Raw genomic sequence first — 20,919 nt, forward strand, 5'->3', positions numbered from 1 at the left:
AGAAGGGCCAATGGCTTCCAAGTTCAACAGAATTAGTAAAGCCCCATTAAAACTAAGAACCTGATTTGACGCAAAACCAACTTAGGTTATGAATGACGAAGTTGGTTAGGGACGACATGACGGTATGAGTAAGTTTTAAACTGTCAATAACTTCTCGAAAAGATTTTTAAAAATGCCACATACAGGCCGTGTTTGAAGTTATTAATTACTGTGCTAAAGTAACTTTCATGTGAGCCTCTTTTTGTAATGGCATTGAACTTTTGTCTATGATTAACTAGAAAAATCGTTTATTGTAATTAGAATACCAATGCCTATTATTATTTTAGGTTACTGATAGTTACTTGCAGCGTTTCACGTTATAGCTTAATGATGGACCTTTTTTTTTTGGTTTTTCGAGTTGAAATTGTGTGTATGCATTTATCTCATAGATCCTTCTTTTGACGCCCACCGTTCTTTCTTCGTTTAGACATAATAACCATCTGCTGTTTTTAAGCAGTTAAATCTTTAATACTAGTCCTAACGACCAAAGGATTCATTTATTGCGGCTTTTCTTAATATACTATTATTTTAGCATTCTAAGAGCCTTAGATAAAAGGATACGCTATTGTTTATCTGTTTAGAACAAGTTGGCACACTCTGTATGGCAAACATTCGCTAAGTTTTAATCATTAAGTTGAATCACTTGAAGTAAGCTTGTGCTTGCTTTGACTTTGTTGTGCCTTATGTACCTTTTATCCAACTATACTCATTGTTCCTTTATCTTCCTAGAAGAACTGTTGAAGTTCTCGCATTCATTGTCCCGCTAGTTTTATTATATATTTACCTTGGAAAGTTGAGTATAAATAAATACATTCACTTTACGTACGTTTTTGTAATTTTATTTCATGACTTTGGCAACTTGGAGAGATCTTTTTAATCATAAAATAGACTTTTTTTTTGTAGAAAAAGATATGTAACCTAAATACGAAATTATGATAAGACTTGCTGAAATTTGTGCTATCATGAGATAAGTTACATTTATGCAAAAGAGAGAGATTTGCCTATACGTTCTATTTGAAATGTCTGCTTATTCATTAGATTTTGTAAAGTACGATGCATGCACCAAGAGACCGAACATAAGATAATATATATTTCGTTCCTATCTTGTCCATCCAAATGGAAACTAGAATGTCATGACGCAAGGATGCGAACATATTGATCCGGTACTATAAAACAAAGTGAGCTTTGGTTTCTCATCTGCGATTCAATGTTATTCTACATTCTTTGTTCGCTGCCTGCTCAAAGTAGCTTGAAAAGGTCATGGCCTTCAGAAGGCTACAGTAGCGACAAGAGCGTCAGTTCTAACTGAAACAGTATTTGTACCTCTGTAGAAAAATACACATTCCATGCTGCAAACGCTGTCACTAAGCTGATTTCAGGCCGGGAAATTCAAGCGAACAACGTGACAGCCTCCTGACGACAATTGACTCTCTTTGAACATGGGCTCTTTGCACATGACTGAAATATTTTGTTTAGTGGAGGCTCAAGGAAAACAATTCGTTTGAAGGAGCAAACGGAGATAAGGTTAAGAAACCTTCTCGAGCCTGTTTTATTATTGGCTGGTTGCCTAGTTGCTAGTCAAAAGGCCTACATATTTTTTTCTATTCGTTTTTCAAATTTTTCGCGTTTTTTTTTGTCTGCGGGGTCCCTCGTGCTGCCAACTTTGAAGTCTCCTTTCCCTATTTATAGTGTAGCCATGAGCTATCCCTAGATGCAGACCAGACAACCGGTCTACGGTAGCTGATCTCATCTCGAAATCGATCAGCTGCATCGAAAACGGAAAGATCCTAAAAGAAGCAGATGAGGAAGGAGACGAAAACGAATAAGACGACGACAATGACGAAGGGATGGACGTATCTTTTTTTCACTCTCGTCGGATAGAGCCAGCAACGTCTCTTTACGCCGAGACAGCGAGCTCGCTGACGCCAACACGCCAGCTTACTGAGGAGACCAATGCGAGCGAGCTACCGCGTCACCACGTTGGGTATCTGTCGTTCTCTTTTCTTGGCTACATTTACGATCGACCAGTACAGCTAGTCAAAACCAGCAGCATCACCAACAAGCGGACAACGTCTCATGCTGCCGTGCGCCGGTACCGACCATCCGACTGCAACGACTGCTGGCAGCCTCCGCTATAAAAGAGAACATCCTAACGCGTTTCGTCTATCCCAGTGCAACCCTCAAGCTCATCTCGTCGAGATTCCTCTACCGTTCCCCGGTGTCTTCTGATGCGCGCCTTCGTATCAGTACGAGTCTCCTGTTTCCGTCTTTTTTTCGTTGCGCCAACGTTGTCCAACGGCCGACGAGACTTTGGACTGCTTCCTGCCAGTGTGACATTGCATCGCCAATCGCTACCACGCCATAGCATGCAACTTCCCTGACGATATTTTGTATGATTTTTATATCGGTCTATTAGCTCCCTCATGGTAAATATAGCTCCGCCGGTACGAGTGTCGCGGGATGGTCTAAAGGGAGCTATCGTCGCCTCCAGTTCTCTGTAAAAGTCGAATACGTTCGACATGATCGGGGATTTGGTTGTCGCGATCGTTGTTATTGGCTGGGGATAACATGCTATATGTGTGTATATACTGCTTGGGTTGCTGACATAAATGGGTCTTTGGCACTTTTAGCTTCATTGCGCAATAGGATGAAATCGAAAGCGCTTATAATGTCACACCCCGGTTAATTTAAATAGTTACATGGTTGAAATGAAAGGTACGGCTAAAAGTAATGTGGCTTTTATGTTCAGTTCTATAACACATGCCTACATCGGTCTGGGTGTAGGATATTTCATTCTTGAAATGTGTCAAAGCCATCTGGATATCTCTAGAGTGCTTTAAACCTACTATTCTGATCTAATATTTAATTCGATACTCTGATATCATATAAAAATAAACCACGTGGTTGTAATAGAAATGTCAACTAATAAAGGTAAGCTTAATAATAATAATAAATAAAAATTATATTCGATTTATTCGTCATGAGAGGTTTATTAAGGCCTTACCAAAAAGTACGCATTGCACACTCGTTTAACTCAAACGCCCATTTTAAGTTGGCCTTGAAGCCACGTTTGTAATAACGTTTACCATGTGCTGTCTATTCGTTAACACAAAAGGATCCCGTACTTGCAAACATACAGCCCTCGCATTTAAGTAACGAAAAAAATGCGAGTAAGTTAATTAAAGTAAATGTCATGCAGTTTGACTTAGTAAGCACTCTTGATCATTGTTTCGATTTTTCAGCCGCCGTGAAATTCATTATCTCACACCCATAGCAACTTATATTTGTGTATAAAAATTATCAGCAGTAAGCAGTAAGAGGCACTAGTCAGTCGTCGGAGATACTGCTGGCGCAGGTACGCAGTAGGCATACAATAAGTGGTAAAGAAGAGATTAAATAAATGTATACTAGCTGCCGGACACTGGTTAAAGCAACAGAATAATGACATGAGGCGCATACGAGGGTACCTCGCATTGAAGAGAACCGTGAAGAGGCAAGCCTTACAAGTTAACGCGCAGACCATATTAGAGCATACAGGTAGTTAGAACCAGTAGCCTGCCTAGTTTAACCTGCGTCTTACTAGATTGCGCAACCCTCAACGGTCAGAAACATCGTCTAGGGCCTGAACTGCTTGGTCTCCACCGCTTGGCTTGCGTTTACTCCCCTTAAACCACTTCCCTTCCCATTACTTTTCGTCGTTCAGTCTGCTTAAGCACCCACTGTACGACCGCCATCGCTACAATCATTGCCACCCTGTTTCATCACATTGTCTTGCATCCTGGCGAGCCGCACACGTCAGTACCGTCGCGTTGAGTTTGTTCAAAGAGGACTGCGGCAGTGGCATAATGGAAGCGAGCGACAATGACGGAACTGCCTGGTCCGATGCGAACAATAGTAGAAACAATATAGCACAATAGTAGGTTTGTTGGCGAGGCCAGAGTAACAGGCCTTCAGAAATAGCCGAATTGGGCAGACTGCGAAGGAAACTGGGGAACAGGGCTAGGATATCTAGTGTCATGCAAAAGTTCTAAAACTGCTTTCTCTATCGCGCGCCCGTCGATTGTACTGTGTCAGCATCAGCGGAGCGCCATCACGGTAGTAGGTCGCAAAAGAATGAATGAGAAGTAGCAAAGAGAACTACTTGCGCCATATTCAGAGCGGCAGCAACATAGCCGGGGGTCGGTTTAGGAGGAAGCGCTGTGAGCGGTTTAAAGGGGGCCGCTGGACATTCCGTGACATTTGGTAACGAACAGCTCGCTTTCTGCGATGGTGGCACACATGTACGTATATGCTAGGGATGGAAAAAGGAAAAGATGGCAGTTGTGGACGTCACAGGTGGCACGACTCCGCGTTGAGCTGCAGCAGTCGATCGGAGATCCAGGCAATACGCACAGCACACCCAGGAACATCTGTGGTAGTGCTGGCACCGGCGAGCAGGAGACGGGCATTCATATTTGGTTTGCTGTGGAGCGCGAGATGAGGCACTAGGGGTTGCGGGAGGTGAAAGAAGGAACGAGGCATTGGCAAAAGCCGGAAACGACTTGGAGGAACTTGATTTCGTACCCCCCCCCCCCCTCGCCCCATGCTAATACGTAGAGATGCTGCTCAACACAGATACAACGATGTATATTACTCAATTGGTGTCCATCGCGCTGTGGGACAACAACAACAACAACAACAAAGCAATGGCACATGCACAAACATTAATCTCCTCTTTACGTCCTCCGCTCTCGGTTCTGTATCCGGCAGTTGAGGCCACGGCTCACGTACTGGCATTGTTGAACAGGCAGAAGTTGATGGTGAACGAATGAGATGGAAAGCGAATACAAACAGTATACAGACGGTTCATAGCTTTCTATTACCGAAATCGACAAGAAATGTAAAATAGCATGTGGCCAACTAGAGACAGTTGTGTCAACCAAGCTTTCCCCATCTTCAGCCTATTGCCCATTCAGAAGCTTTATCACACCTCTAAGCTCGTAATACAGTTTTCGCACAATACGAAAATTTGAAGGTTGTACATGGATTTTATCAGTTACATTATATATATATATATAGATACTGCGCAATGATGTCATCTGTTTAGAATGCACTACAACTAAAACTTGTTCCTTCTTTAAAGGTTGGGAGAAAAAGAAAGTGAATTTTGGTATTCTTTATAACTTGTCTCTTCCCCTCTCTTTTTTTTTTGTTCGCCCCGCTGGGTGAGGTTCATTTTTTCTTTCCAAGCAGAAAGCTGTCGAGTTTTCAGCGCTAGTTCTCATCTCTAGTGGCGGCAGCTGGTCCAGTAGTCGTTGCTCGTTTCCTTGGAACCCAGTCTTGGAAACGGGTCATCCGCGCGAGTTGCTACTGGTTCTGCTACTGCTGCTGTTCCTTATCTATAAAAACGAGCGCGGTGTTTTACCCAAATCCGGCGAGCTCTTTCCTCTCCAGCGCCATGTCTCTTCTTCTACTGCTTTTTGCTGAGGCTGCCTTAGGCTCGCGTCTTGTCCAATACCATTGCCTTCCAAAACAACATCCCGATTACTTGGTTGCTCGGTCCCAGTTTGTCGGTCTCCCATTCACCTCTTGTGTGCGCCTCTTCCTGGTTTCCCGACGGCCACCGCATTCAGCCGCTAACACCCACCCGGTTTTACACAAGTCCTTCACAGAGTATATGCGTATGTATACTCATAATATCCCAGGGGAATGCTTTTTTTTTTTTATCATATTTAGCCATCCTAATCCTTGGCAGTTTGTCGACTTGCTCGCTGATGCCGCCTTGACCTCGCCATCTTTTCCCGTTTCCATTTTCCCCGACTTCATGCAGCGTCCGCCAGTCTATCGCGGTTTTCGATCAACGAGCGACCTTTTAACAGCAGCTGTGGGTTGGCAAAGCTTGGCCAAATCTTGCTGGAAACTTGCCCGCCATTTGATCACTACGAGGAAAAATTAGGATTGAATGCAGGTCGAAGGACTGCAGCAGAAGCAATCTTCATGCAACTATACGGCAAGGAAAAAGACCAGGTCCACGTTCTTTAATGTGACAGCGATCTAGTCAATCTAGAAACGATTTCCTCTATTGGTACTTAACATAAAATAATAGGGGTAACAACATCAGCGCGAAGACAAATACTTTACATAGAAAAGCCGTGTGAGACAATGTAGTGTACGTATCTATGCGTCCATCCATGATTCTCAATGAATCTTAAGTTCTCTAAGTGTTCAGTAACTAAGTTGAAGGAGGACATTAAACTTTAAATGGTTAATAAGCAACTTGAAGCGGAACAAAAAGGACCCCTGTCCCAAAGAAACGTCCTGCCAACAAGATACAACTAAGATAACGAAAAAACATTATACTTCGTTAGCATATCTAAATCCGTTTAATTAATATTTCACGTCAGAACGCAATAACTACAATATTAACGAGTTACTAGTGGGTACAAAAACATAGGCATATCTGATTGAGATAGATATAGAGTAATTATTTTTTTCAGTGATCTAGTGATAACGTGAGTGTGTTTATGGTCACATGTATGGCCGACCCATATTGTAGGTACAACAAGGTGATAAAAAAATTAATTTTATATTCATTAGCTTGTTCTCATGTTGCTTCATTGATCCATGTTGTATGTAGAAATATATCAGTATGTATAAATTTACAGTTATCACGGGCTATTACAGAGGCAGCAGATAGCTTTGTGTAATTCCGAGTCGTTGTCCGAAACGCTATATGCAATTTCCTTTGCGTATTCCAGAATTGGTCCTCATATCTCTGCTATAATACTAGTAATGCATATGAACCATGTGTAGCTGTTTTAGTACGTGTTAGAAGAGCAGGTTGAATTTGTTGAAGGCAGGTAAGGCGTTCTATACATGGATGACACTAGTCTGCTAACTTAAATTCTCTACATCCACGTAAATCTCATCTATATCAAATCCCTGCCTAACGGGAATATTTTGGGCCTATGTTAGGAAGGTTTCTCGTATGGGCTTTTATCAAACGTTGTAGTTCTAGTAAGGCGTTAGCATATTCCTTTACAGGAACTGAGATCTGAACCCTAGTTAATTGTCTATAATGTACTAGATTGACGCAAACGTTGTTTCCGCTTTCTGTTTGTGTTTCTTTTATGTATCAACCTAGCACTGTACTTTGTTTCTAATGTTTCAGAATCTAATCTTTTTAATCCAAATCCTAATCTCTTTCTCGCGTCCTCTGTTTTGTCTATGTTCGAAAAGTGAAGCGAGCACTGGTTTACTTGTTCCTTCTGGTAATATAACCTTATCTTCGAAAATTGTATGCTTCAACAATGTGCTATGTCATAATATTTACACAATAAAGTTTCACTTATTTTTCTACAATGGGCCTTTTAATCTACTGATCGTATCTAAGGCGCTCAACTAGGTACGAACCCAACGACAGCTAGGATGCAATTCTGCCGTTTCTAGTAGTTCCATGACTCGATAGACGCGTGGAAAAAATCGCATAATAAGATGAATTATGGAACATGCGACCTTGCTCGTACCTAGTTTAGAATCTGAACCTTTTTTGTTAGCTGAGGATAGGTCGTAATCACGATTAAATTTGTTTTTTTTCATCTTCATTCGTTTTAAAAACGATTTGTATGCGGAACCGTAAATACCTGTATGGTGCCCGTGTTAAAGGTTAACTACCTGCTTAGTGTTGCATAGGTAAATTCTAGCCACTAATAGGTTCTATCCCTATGATACTCCGTATGGTTTGCATATCCTCCTGGAACAGTCATATATGGCGTTTATTTAGTAAATTGCTTCCACTACTGGCTCACTTAATTTTTTATTGAAGCTTTTGTGTTTACTGGGTGATCTCAGTGTCGCGGTGCCTCTTAGATTTTTCTTAATTTTACGATGGCCCACAAGGGTCTGCCCAGCACGAGAACGATTCGCTTTCAAGGCTTTGCCATCTTTTGACGCCCATACTGGCTTCTTATCGAGTAGCATATTTTTGCTGGTGTTCATCACCGCTTTCTAAGCAGATTTGCCTAACGCAAACATAAAGCACCGCCTACTAGCCGGACGTGGTAAACAAGAATGTAGGGAAGCCACAGGAAGTTACAAATTCCCACAGAGCGTGTCTGATCAGCTGATCGGTATGGAACGTTTTGACGGATCTCCTAGCGAGGTAAGGACAAAAAAGAACACTTTATTTGGATTAACCAGAAAATGCTGCGCTATTACCGGCTTGTAAATATCATAAATAATTTTACAACTGACGTCTGAACCAAAGAAGCGTTTCTATTTATAGTTTTATTGTACCGTGCATTGGAAAACTGTTCGAAAGTGGCGTTAATTTAAGACTGATTGTCAGAGTAATGTAAGAGTAATTGTCAGAACTCTTCGAATGCCACTTTTCTAGAAGTAAAGCTTGCTCAAAAAGAAGATAGCTAGCTTATACAAGGAGAACTAATATCAGACGTTATACGGAAACTTCTCAACTTGGAAGACGCCAACAGATGACGCAAATTGTGTAGTCATTTGCAGCAGAATGTTTCCTATGCAAAAGTTACGAGAAAGCTATATCGGTATTGAAATGCACCCGCTTCTCACGGGTTGCTTAGATGCAGTAGCTCATTTTCATACTGTGTTACATTACCATAGGTCTCAGCGGCCTCACGTAGATCAATTTTAACGCCCTTGAGGTTTAAATGTTTAAGAGCAATGCAAGGTAAAAGACACTTTGAAAGTGTAGCACGAGCATGTGTAGCTTGGAATATCGTTCTTTATGAGAAGTTCTTTTATTTTCCTTTGGAGACCGCCGAAGAGGGCCTCACAAGAGCTACCTGAAGTATTTTCGACAGACCTATGAAATTGCGATTTCCGTATCCATTACCATATTCACCATTTTTCCTTTTCTTCATTAGTCCTCAGCCAACATTGAGATGTAAACTAGCGGTGCTCCGCTTCAGCTATCCTAAATAATTACTATAACACGCAGAGATAGCACGCCGTTCTTCGCTTATGGGGTAAGCCTAGATCGTTTTAAAACAGCATGCCTGAGTTATCGTTTTTGGCGGGTGGCAACACTCAGCGTTTGTTTTAAGGGAACTCGTGCGAACAGATTGCTTTAAAACAGCTTCTAGTATCAGTTTCTACGCTAAATGCTATCTTTAGTATAACCAAATTATAAGCGAACTTAAATCATCAATATACCTACCATTGTATGTTATTCTAATTCTGCAGTTAGTCAAGTCTACTACTTTATACAAAGTGATCATCTAAGGCGTTCACCTATTCATCCATTGATCCGGCTAGTCAGTCAGTGAACAGGGTATCGTGAGATCGTTCGTAATAACGACATGTTTCGTATATTCACTAATCACATTGCGTTTCATCATTTCATCACAGCTCACTGTATTTAATGATCTATGGTCAAAATGTCTGTTTTCATTTTTTCAAAAAGCTAGGTATCTGGACAGTGACTGCGAATATAATCAAACTCAAAATCTGTTTATGTAAAAAAAGCTTGATGAATATCTGTGGGTTCATTAACATGTGAGACGTTTGAGGTTTAGACGAAAAAATCGCTAGATCGGTTGGCACTGTTCCAGGGTAAGCTGTGAGTCGACGAGGGTTATCGGATCGGGTAGAGGTCGAAGCTGTGGCAAACATGAACGGAAATCTCGGAAATCCCCAAGCCGTCGGTCGCTTGGGAAACGAGGGGGACTGAAGTTCCCTTTCGGAAAGTCCTCGACTAGCTCTGGAGCGTACATCAGGCTGCATGTGCCCAAGAGAAGGCGTTCTTTAATGTCGCGGACATTAACTCAAGCTGTTGAGATTTTGCAGACGGAAAAACTGACTCTCTACGTCGTGAAACCACGGTCCGTATCTACAGGACGAGCGGTTCGCCTGGCCGAGACTAAGCAGGGGCGGACCAGAATGGTCCCTGACGTCGGAGCTCCCTCTCATTACTTTTTCATTCGACTCAGACAGACCTAACTCGCTTAGACTCTGCGCTTCGCCCAAACGGTTCATTCGAGAGAGGGAATCGGGCATCGTTACGTGCACCTCGGGCATAAGGGAACTCTATCTCCCTTGCCAATTCACGTGAAGGCGGCGGCGGCAGCGGCGATTTATAGTTTCGAAGGGGTCGTCCAGTCTTCTCCGCCCCAAAAAAGCTTTCGAAAGTGTTCTTGCAAGGACATCACGACGTCACAATGCGCGAGGGACATCACAGGCACGGAAAAGAACACGATAGTATCCCATCGGATTGCTTCGAAAAGGACGGGAAAATTTTGAGACCATGGAAACACCATAGCTCTAGGGTGCAGTCATAGTACTAGTAGTAATAGCAGCAGCAGCAGCACCAGCAGAAGGCGTTACGGGAATTTATTATCGGGAGTATACGGATGTCTGCTGTCCCCTATCTTAGCGTCCAGATTTCCCAGGAGCAAGAGAACTCTCCCAGTTCCTTCTTTCGACAAGCTCATCGATGTCTTCGATCTCGGTCACCGAAGCGAGCGAGCAAGCAAGCAAGCGTCGCGCTCAAAGTGCCGTCATTGCTTCCTACAGAGGTCTTCGTTTTTCTGAGTCCCCCTTTCCTGTGCGACGCGCAGGCAGGCCCCTATTCCTCACTGTCGTCTTGCTCGATGACCCCTCAACACCCGTTTCCTTTTCCGATGCCCTCGGGTCGCCCTGTCCCCAATTTCAACCTGGGAGTCTCTTGGCGTTCTTCTTTTCGAATTCTGTTTCGACTGTCCCAATAGCCCCTGTCTTGGCCTCGTCGACCCAGCTCCGCAGCTCTCAGACAGCGCGCCCTTTTTCCAAATAAATGCAAAGAGCACATTTAGACTGCATTATATACGCGTAAGCCCCATTTGTACTTCGGGTGGTTGTTATAGGAAAAAGCTGCCTTGCTCCCCCAATTCGCCCGCTGTCTAGATCATTTCTTGTAGTACTCGGCTCCCGAAGTTCGTCTCCACCATTCAGCACCTTGTTCTCTCCTGAGTTCGGTAGTGCGAGTAGAAGACAGCCAAAGAAATAATGAAAAACCCACTCCACCTACTACAGCTGCCTGCGAAATACATATTTATATATGTAGCTATACATTTGTATACATATACATCTGTATATGGGTGTGCGTGCCATCATCCTGTTCAATGGCACAGATACGCCGGTAGAAAGAGAAACTGCGGGACGACCAGGCAGGCGAAAAAGCAGGAGGAGTAAGGGACTCTATCAGCAGATGGTTGCCGCGGAATGCGGCTTCGTTCTGTCACAGAAGTATCTTTGAAGCATACCATATTATAGGGCTTCGTAAATCATTGGTATATAGACGTCGGACGTAATGCTTAAATGTAATAGTTTCGATCCCTACATTAAACTCTCTTTGTCTATGTAAAATACGTATGCTTAAATTACATTTTTTTTTTTATAAATAATTGCAATTTTAGGTACGGCATATTTCACAGCATGAGCGTATTCCCTAAGGACTTTTTTCCGGTTGAGAATTATAGTTATGGTGATTAACTGTGCTGTTATTTCATGATTTTTACTACTGAGTCCACTACTTTGTAACGTGGTATAATGACTCGATCAAAACACTCGATTTATAAGAATACATTATTACTATCGCCCTCTACAAACTAATAACACAGGCTTGATAGAATGTGGGTCGTGGAGACTACCTGTCATATTTACCCCACGTTGTGTCCATCGGACAGAAGTTCGTTTCTAGACTTGTGCAGTTAATAATCAGCCATGTTAATAATTGAATGGATGAAATTGTCGCTTGTAACATAGTTCATGGGGTGAGCTTCGCAGCGGTAAAAGGATTCATTTCGCCTTCTTCTCCGACCCCTCTGAGCAAGTACTAAACAATGAATAGAGGACAACTTTGAATAATCTACATCGTTCGTTACATATTATATCAATGTTCATTTCTGCGAGGATTTTTTTCCACACTGTGACATGACATACATTCGCACCCTAGGTACGATGGTAGTATGCCCTACTTCTTGTTCCTGATACCTGAATATTGCAGTCAAATTCATCTCAGACTGCTACCATGCTGCATAGCTATAAAATTTTCAAGCCTTTTTTTTGCTGCGGATGAAAGTGCAAGATAGCTGTATAGCCCAGGTTGTGCCTTGTTAAAATGTGTAGGCAACACACCTAGATAGAGGCACTGTTTTTGCAGTCTTTACGTTTACAATTGAAGCTTTCCTCTGCGACACTTTTCGAATTGCCAGATTAGCATTTGTTTCGCTCTAAGTCACTAGGTCTATTCACAAGTTATTTGTACCGTAGGCTGATAGTCTAACTTTAATTGATCCTCTCTATGGCGGATAAAATCGCCTTTTTTTTGGTGATGTTTTAACACGGATAATGAAGACAATGACTTAAAAAATATATGTACAAATAAATTTTGACAGCAAAACGTCGATGTCTTATTCGATACCGATACCATTCATGTTGCAACTTGGTCATCTTTACAAAGTCTGTTTCCAGGTGATTCGTGCTCTTCAGTTTCCTGATTAACATGGGTCTATAGGTTCAACATTGACCAATATTGGGTCATCAAGAGCAGAGTTCTAAAATTTTTAGACAGTTTGTGACTTTAAAGACGATATGTGCTTAGTATACAAGTCCATTTTAATTTCCTCATACGAAGAAGATGATTTAAAAGAAACATGACGCAAGAAGGTCACCGTTACGCAGATAGCTATGTGATTATATATATGATCGGATGCGTTGTTTTAATATATATATCAATATACACTATCTACATTATATTCTCCTAATTACTGAACGTATTGGTATTTTGTGGAGCATTCTAATGGACGATAATGTGCTTTACATCAATGTACAAATTGATACTGGTGAAATTCGCTAAGAGTTACTATCGTTCAAGTGTTGGACATATTGGGTGTTGAAGCAACACTATGTGTAAAATTTCTACACCCTTGAGCTTATTCTGTTCCGTTCACTGCCCGCACGAGTATCGCATAGGAATAACGCTACGGCCCTTGCTGGCGGTGTGACCAACGCGGATCATCGATCAGTGTCTGCTGGTTTCTCAGACCACAGACAGAAGAGTTTTCTTTTACCACCAACATTTGGTAGATATGGGCACGGGTTGGCAACAAGCTTTCATATGAGCTGGGCCTTGATTTCGTTCGAGCAGCTTCCCTTGACGACAAGAGTCGTCAAGGGAAGCTGCTCCCAACGAACGTACGAATAGGGTCGCGTGTGCAGGTCCGATTTGAGAGGTTTCGTAACCTTTGCAAAGAATGTCATCGCTGCTCAGCAGAGCGCGTTCCTCTCAATAAAAATAGCTGGATGTGACGTTATTTATAACTATTCGAGACAAATGAAATACGACTTGGTAGAGATTTATGTCGCCTTCATTTCAAAATGGCTACGCAAAAATCGCCGGAAAATTAGGAGACAGTAACTGTAATGTACCACAAGCTAGAAGCTAGAAGAAAGCAGAAGTTCAGTATAGTTTTCTTGCGGCAGCTAATTAATGCTAGCAGAATGAATCTAGAGTTCTAAATCGTAAACATAGGTTCCATAAGTATAGCAACCTTATATAAATCCCTCAAAGAATGTCCCAATAACAGTGGCTATGGAAAGGTAAGTATTGGGTATGAGTTGTTAGCTATTTATAAAAAATAAGACTAATTCCAATTCCAAGATTGGCACCGAAAAAGAAACTTATTGGTGAACTGCCAAACATCAACGCAAAGGATGGCAACTCCTCGTATCTTGTTTTATTTAAGGAGGGCAGCATTCTTCCAAAATTTGTGCGTGTTCCCAAGAAGTCTTGAGGGTTCTTCCAGCCCAGTAACTTAACCGTTACTACTTGTTTTTCTGAAAAATGTCGAGGAAAAACTATATGTATGCTTATAAGTATGATTAGAGCTAGAATAGCTGCTCCCTTTTGTCGTAATTCCAATTCCTTTTATCGTCGAGCTTGTTATTTAATTAAATCCGTTACGTAAGCACTCAAACAAATGCGTTGATGTGGAGGTCTTATTCTTCGTTACCGTGTCCCTCTTGCAACGTCTCATGGCTAGTGGTGGAAATCATATGAACTTCATAAACCTTTAAAAACAACGTTCAGTTTAATTATAACTTTGTGAAGTCAAACTAAAACAGATTACCAGTAAATGAAAATAGATATGATTTACGATGTTAATACGAAAGAGTAAAGAATTGCGGGTATAATGTTGAGACATGGTGCAGTTCGCAGTACGATACCAGGGCTTAGTATGTCGTTAGGTATATATAATAATCATACTCGATGTTCATACGACTACACAGTGGTTGACATTGGTTACAATGTGTTCCACCTGTTAGTTATTTGTTCAGATGGCTTGTGTTAGTAATACGAATCACTGCTGATATATTATAAGCTATTAGGCCTACTAAAATATTGTAAAAATAATCGTAGATTTGGGTATTTGATATATGCACTGTATATAAATACGGGACCACCTCTAGCGTCAAATACTCAAACAACGAGGGAGTGAAAGGAATACGCAGCTGGTTCAACGTTTACATTTACGTATTACGTACGTTTAGATGAACCAATGCGTTCATCTCAAAAAAAAGACAAGCAGTAGTTTTGAGAAACGGCGTAATAAATTATATAAATGGGTGCTGCACGTAAGAAGTGTTATGTGATGAACATACGTATAATAGTCTTACTTTCAGTGAAACCCGCAGTCCTACCCAGACTACTTTCAAGATTACTTACAGTGTACTATCTTATGTCCTTTTGTCTTATCTTTACTATTTCATAAGCATGAAGTATAGGCTGTAGTTCAAACTATGCGGAAGAGAAGGTAGGGCTATATAGGCCACGCGGCCCTTTGCCCAGGGAATATTGGTTTTGGAAATGAATGCTACGAACCTTTTGGCATGTTCGGGACGCGGGCATGTTAGAAGACCAAAAATATTGAAATAGCTGTTTTCTAGGCAAAACCTTAAAGTAAATTACCTAATTATAAGGAACTCATCCTAGCACAGTCTAGCATGTCCCAGAGCTTATTTCTATATCTGTCTCTTTAATAAGCGGAAGCTATTGTTGGGCTTTTATTTATTTAGTTTATTGTAAAACAAAGCTAAATTACAACACCGTATAAATATTACATAAAAAAATATATTATTCATATCAGTACTAAAGAAAAATACAGTACAGGCAAGTCGAAGATTCTGCGGAGGTGGCACGCCTGTCCGCTACCCTGGCAAACCACGTTTTTCTTGCTCTAGACCGCCTATAACCGAATTTAGTTTTTGAAAATGGATAGCTTTTGTTATATCGAGGTCGTTGAGCAGACTTCGCAACTGGAGTTGCGAGATCCTGAGCGCTGGTTTTTTGACGATAGATATACTCCTGGTCTTTAGTGCACATAGCCGATACAAAAACCGCAAGATCACAAAGCTTCGAAGGCTTATATTCAACTGGCTCGACTACCTGTAAAAATATGTTTCCAAAATATAAATGTCGGTTGCTTGTCAAAAAGTGGGACAAAAGGACCCATAGAATAGAGTAAATCCCGAAACCCGGAAAAGTAGACAACTGTCCTTCAGCGATGTAACCATAAAAAATTTTCAGTCGCCTACGCCTAAGTGTACCGTGAAAGTACTTTGTCTCTTGCCTTGCATTCCTTGTGTCATATGAGCAGAGAGTCGAAGAGAGGTGCCAAAAGAACGTTCTTGTGTATCGGTACACAAGAACATCTGCATATAGTCTCCAATAAGTGTCTAAACCTCAAGCCAAAGGCAGAGCATTTTCCAATTCAGCGTATCACTCAAGACAAACGTTATTGACATTTGGGTTGAGCCATAAACTAGCGGAGCCTCCGCATTCTACTGGCATAAACCGGGCAGACGAGATCTCTCTTATATGAAGACGATTTAGTTATGCTGCCCCCCCCCCCCCCCTCGTCTAAGCACTGTCGCTTGATATGTGCGTTTCGACCTCGTAAAGGATACACCATCAATGGCCTAGAAGATTTCTAAATGCTTCAACATCATCTCGATATGGAATCAACAAAATCTTACGGTCGGCTGATGACCTTAATACGCAGTTCTACTAGCTGAAGGGTCCGAGGACGCTAATTTTACTACCCATGCTTCACGGCCTGAGCTATACCTTTCTGACCGACATTCAGATGCCAACGTTTGAAAGCCATGTGGGTAATTCCGTTAATATTTTTGTCATAGATTTGGTAGTGAACCGACTTGAATTTCAGAACGGCCAGACCTCATTGAGCAAATATGGTAGGTTCAAGAGGCATACTTTCATGGGAATACAGCTACTTTTAGGTGTCATCAATTAACGCTACTAGTATCTTTTGCCAGCTCTCGGCTTTCTTCCTTCAATTTTCAATACCCGATCTAGAAGAATATACTTCAATGCACACGAAGATTCTGGTTCCTTCGACAATGCATCTTCAGTGCTACCGTGGTAAAGTGGCTTAACAATAGCTGTAGAACCGTAAGACGCGCACACCTGGGTCAGAACATTGGCACCTCATTGGGAAGTACTCCGACTTCTCTATATGTTTCTGAAGTGGGCTTTCAATGAGCTTTCGTGGATGCACGAACTAGCTTAAGAATCAAGCCGATCAAGATTTCTTTTATCCACCCAAATAGAATCAGCAAACGCTCATATTACGCAACTGCCTTAGGCGAGCTTTTGAAATACCAGAGGTGATGGCTGCCATCGTCAGACTTCGGCGGAATAAAGGTTCCGGTCCCGGCAGAATCCGCAAATAGAATTGCTGAGCTTAATCCGTTTGGACAAGCTACAGGGGAAGCTCATGACGCAATAATCCAGATCCACTTTTTTTCTCAATAGTTATCAATGCCCTGCTGACCAAGATAGGGAGACGATATCCCTTAGTAGATCTCCTTTTGTTCGCTGACAATTTTGTCTCATTTGCGACGATACGAAATTATTTGCAGCAAGAATCAGTGATCTTCAAGAGACATGTTGACAGAGTCAGATTGTAAATGCCCATATGAGACTTCGAAGCAATGAAATTCCGTCACGGGAATTATGTTAACTGCCAAAAACTCGTTTGGCTTCGTGAAAACAATCATTCGAGTGTGGACTGTTTTACCTGGAAATGTCCTTACACCAAGCGAATGATAATTTGGTGGACAAATGACTAAAAGGATATTGAAGGTTCCGGTGGGGAAAGATTGAGAATCCATCAAAGTTTCCATTAAAACGGCGCTGGCTCTTTTTGATCTTTAAACAAGTTTTGACCAAGAAGTGTCCGCGCTGGTGAAACACATCGTAAGGAAGTAATATTGAGAGCTCAAGTATCTGAGTCCTAGCTGACAATGAAAGGTATCTTTGCCTTACGAAATTCCCTGCTCCACAGTACTACGGCGGGCAAACCCCTTAGCGGCATTCCATATGACAACAGTTATAGCAAAAACAGATTATCTCTAGTACCACGTAATTATTTTAACCGTTCAGACGTATGTTCATCCGTAGGTAGGATTTTTTAAGGACCGCGCTTTTGGGTATAGAAACTTGAATTTATAGAAGTCCCAGTATAGCTTCAGACAGACGGCTATCAATGTTGGGAACCAACGTTCCAATTTCGAAGCACGAAATAAATTTATGATTGGATTCGTTCATAAAGTCTTCTTATCGGTATTTGACTACGAAACGCGAAGCAATATTTGGCTTTCTTGATGCTCTTCTAACAAGGAGGCTAGTAAGCACAAAATCGCATGCCTCAAAATGAATTCAACAAACGTTGGGTGTTTGCACGTTATCTAACATGTGCACGTAACAAAGTGGTTATCAAAAATTAATGGGTAGAAGTAGTATTAGGTACTTGGTAACTCTAGCAGGGCAAATCACCTAGATGATGTTAACAGTGACGGTAGAAGGAGGTCTTTTTCTCCGGTTTTTATGTAGCGTCCTTGTGTCTTTATGTTTGTGTTGTTTGTGGTCATTGCATGCACGTACAGTCGTGTACCGAGTCTACGTAGCCGGCCTGTACCAGAGGAGTACGGTTGCAATGGCTGCTGCTGTCGAGACGGACGCAGCGATGGTAGTGGCGGCAGGAGAGTTTAGTCGTTTTGCTTGATGTCTTGTCGCTGTGCCGCAGTTCAGAGGACGTGCGCGGAAGAACGGTGGTGCGCCGGCAGCAGGAGGAGTGCTGCTTCTGCAGCGACGGGAATTAGGGTTAGGAGCAGCAGCAGCAGCAGCAGCAGGCGGAGGTCTCGCGAGTGCGCCAGGAACCTCTCGGGCGTGTAAGGGTCGACCGGTGTCGGCGGCGGCGGCGGCGCTGCTGCGGCAGCACCACCACGAGCGCCACCGGCCCTCAAACCAAGAGTGAGGGCTGTTACTCTTCCTTTTGTTCCCTTTCCACGGGCCGACGCAGCATCCCGCTCAGATCTCGGCCGGCGCTGGAGCACTAAGGACGAACCGCCACGCTGCGAACTCCCGGCAGAGATAACACAAGGTGGTGCCTTGCATTAAGCGCGTGCGCGCCTTACACCCCCAAATATCTGCTGAAGTATTTGTGATAGCTGCACGCTATTCGTGAGCTCAAAGATCTTCCGCACTTACCGGAAGAAAATAATATAACCAGTTCACGAGCACTACGACGATCAGGGCGCATTGTTCAACGTGTAAATTTCCTCACGGTATCTCATTTCATGATGCCTGTCCTTTACCAGCTGATATTATTATTATTATCATCATCATCATCATCATCACCACCACCACCACCACCACCACCACCATCATCATCATCATCATATTTACCTCGTTCTGCAGCGTCATCGTGGTGATCTCCGTCATCGTCTTCGCAGATGATAATCAATTTTTCGTGTGTTTCATTGTGTAATTATGTTGGTGGATGAGGTGTATCAATCAGTTAGTGGGCTTTCGGTGTTTGTGTCAGTCAGAAGTGAAGGCTGAGGTGAGATAACGCTGACGCTGGTACAGGATTAACGTATTCATGTCAAATCGGCTCCGTTAGGTCACCGATATGTGAACAAGACAAGTAGCAGTGGTACGATCGACAAGTGACTACTAGTCGGTCGTCCTTTTGGCCTATTATTTTTAGTCGTGTGAAAAATAGAGGCCTCTCTAACGCTCGTTAGTCATAAGAGTTTAGGAATCGCGTGATCGATGTATATTGTCGCATAAGGATTTGTGCCCTCAATTGTATATATCAGACCCTGTTCGGCCGAAGGTGTCATCTACCTCGGATACAGTTCTTCAGCATTTTTAATCGGTCATCGAACTACGCTCTGCGCTCGACAGGTATAATGGAATAAGCAGTCGTGTCCTTCGGTGGTGTACGTTTTAAAAACAGCTGTCAGGGACTGGTGTTTCTTCCTAGGAATTGTAGAAAGGGTTAGGTCAACTATTTAGAGGTTATCCAAAAAAATTGTTAGCAAGAAATCGAACGATCAAACGTGTGAATCAGACTGAAATTCCAATAGCACAATAAAACAAACTTAGCGAAAATTTTACTAGGTCTATTTCCACCTGTCATTTTCTAATAGGCATTTTAGCGCAGTTAAATAGTTGAATAGCTTTCTGGTGGGCTAGGTACACCTGTTAGTTTGCTGATCAATGTGAATTTATCAGATTTTTGGTAAGAATAGCTATATTTTAGTTGATTTGGCTGACAACGTAGCTATCAGAGGACACAAGCACTATTTATATGACTAGCTGGTTCTTGACTCTGCGTATATGAGTTAAGCATTAGGGCTACGCAAGACTATACCTGAAGGGCAAAGCACTTTAAGACATAAAATCATAGTAAATATTTTAATTTAGACAGTTTTGAAAAAAGCTATAGTTGCTTTGAGGGACGTGCTTTCCGGAGGATTGTACCACGAGGCACGTAAATCTCCTAGGAAGTAGTCGCCTTACACAGTTCAACGACGAACGTGTCCGCTGTCTTGTTAAAGAAAATCGATGGACGTTTGCACGAATAATAAAGGTTACTTTCGAATGCGTGAATTTGCCATGTAAAGGCGTATGCTGTTTGACCGCAAATGGCTTTTCGAAGATGGGCTGCAATCGCTGAGTTTCCTTAAGACCTTGAATCACGCAATTAACGTCTAAAAATAGTCGTGTCATATACATTTTTAAGTCATTTTCTGCCTGAAGGAATACGACATCAATAGTGTCTCTGCGATACCTACGTGTAAAACATACTAATAGTAATTTGTTGTACGTTAGCTTTGTCAAGTCCTCGGAACCAGAATTACAGAACTTCACTGTCACAAAATGCAGGCAGAAAATTAAGTATACGCATAAGAAGAGGTAAAAGTCCAGACCCGGACTTTGGCTTTTTTCGTGATTGTTTACTAAAATTGCTACTACTAACATGTTATTGCTCGCAGTCGTAACAGTAAACTATGGCACAAGGGATTTTGACGGAAATCGCCAATAAATTGTTTCCGGACACTGGGAGAGGTAGGATAGCGAAAGCCTACCACGACCAAGCAGGACTGTATGGCAATACAGGAAGCATACCATAACGGGCACTCCAGGCAAAACAAGATCTCGGCAAACCCCCACAACGGAAGTAAGCTTGCCTTCGTCAAGACTCGACTTAAAGGACTTCCACCCAGTAGCTGACGAATCCTGCCCCGTATCATCATTAACCTTCATTTATTTACTGTTTGCCGCTCGCATCTTCTACTACTGAAAGGGGTAGAGTACTTGCGTTCTACGCCCACCATACAGGGACGATAATACGAACGCCAGCCTCCGTGACCTGCACAATGCTCTATTGATCGGGGTCTTGAACTGAGTAGGAACCAGCCTTACTGTTATTCTGAAATTCGCCGTTTAATGGCTTTCACATCCTGCAGTTCTTTGACCGTAGAATCACAATTTTCCGATCCGTCTGTGCCGGC

At 42.3% G+C, this 20,919-nt stretch overlaps 1 protein-coding gene across 1 annotated transcript in view; it reads left to right on the forward strand.

Moving 5' to 3' along the window:
• Positions 1-18,449: 18,449 nt before the first annotated feature.
• LOC111262848 (uncharacterized) overlaps positions 18,450-20,919 on the forward strand; it is a 136,600-nt gene continuing 134,130 nt past the window's right edge. Inside the window, exon 1 of the mRNA XM_022837432.1 lies at positions 18,450-19,306. The gene's annotated coding sequence lies outside the window, so the exon portion shown is untranslated. The remainder of the gene's footprint in view (positions 19,307-20,919) is intronic.

This window comes from Varroa jacobsoni, unplaced genomic scaffold, assembly GCF_002532875.2.
Source record: "Varroa jacobsoni isolate VJ856 unplaced genomic scaffold, vjacob_1.0 scaffold_707, whole genome shotgun sequence".
NCBI lineage: Eukaryota > Metazoa > Arthropoda > Arachnida > Mesostigmata > Varroidae > Varroa > Varroa jacobsoni.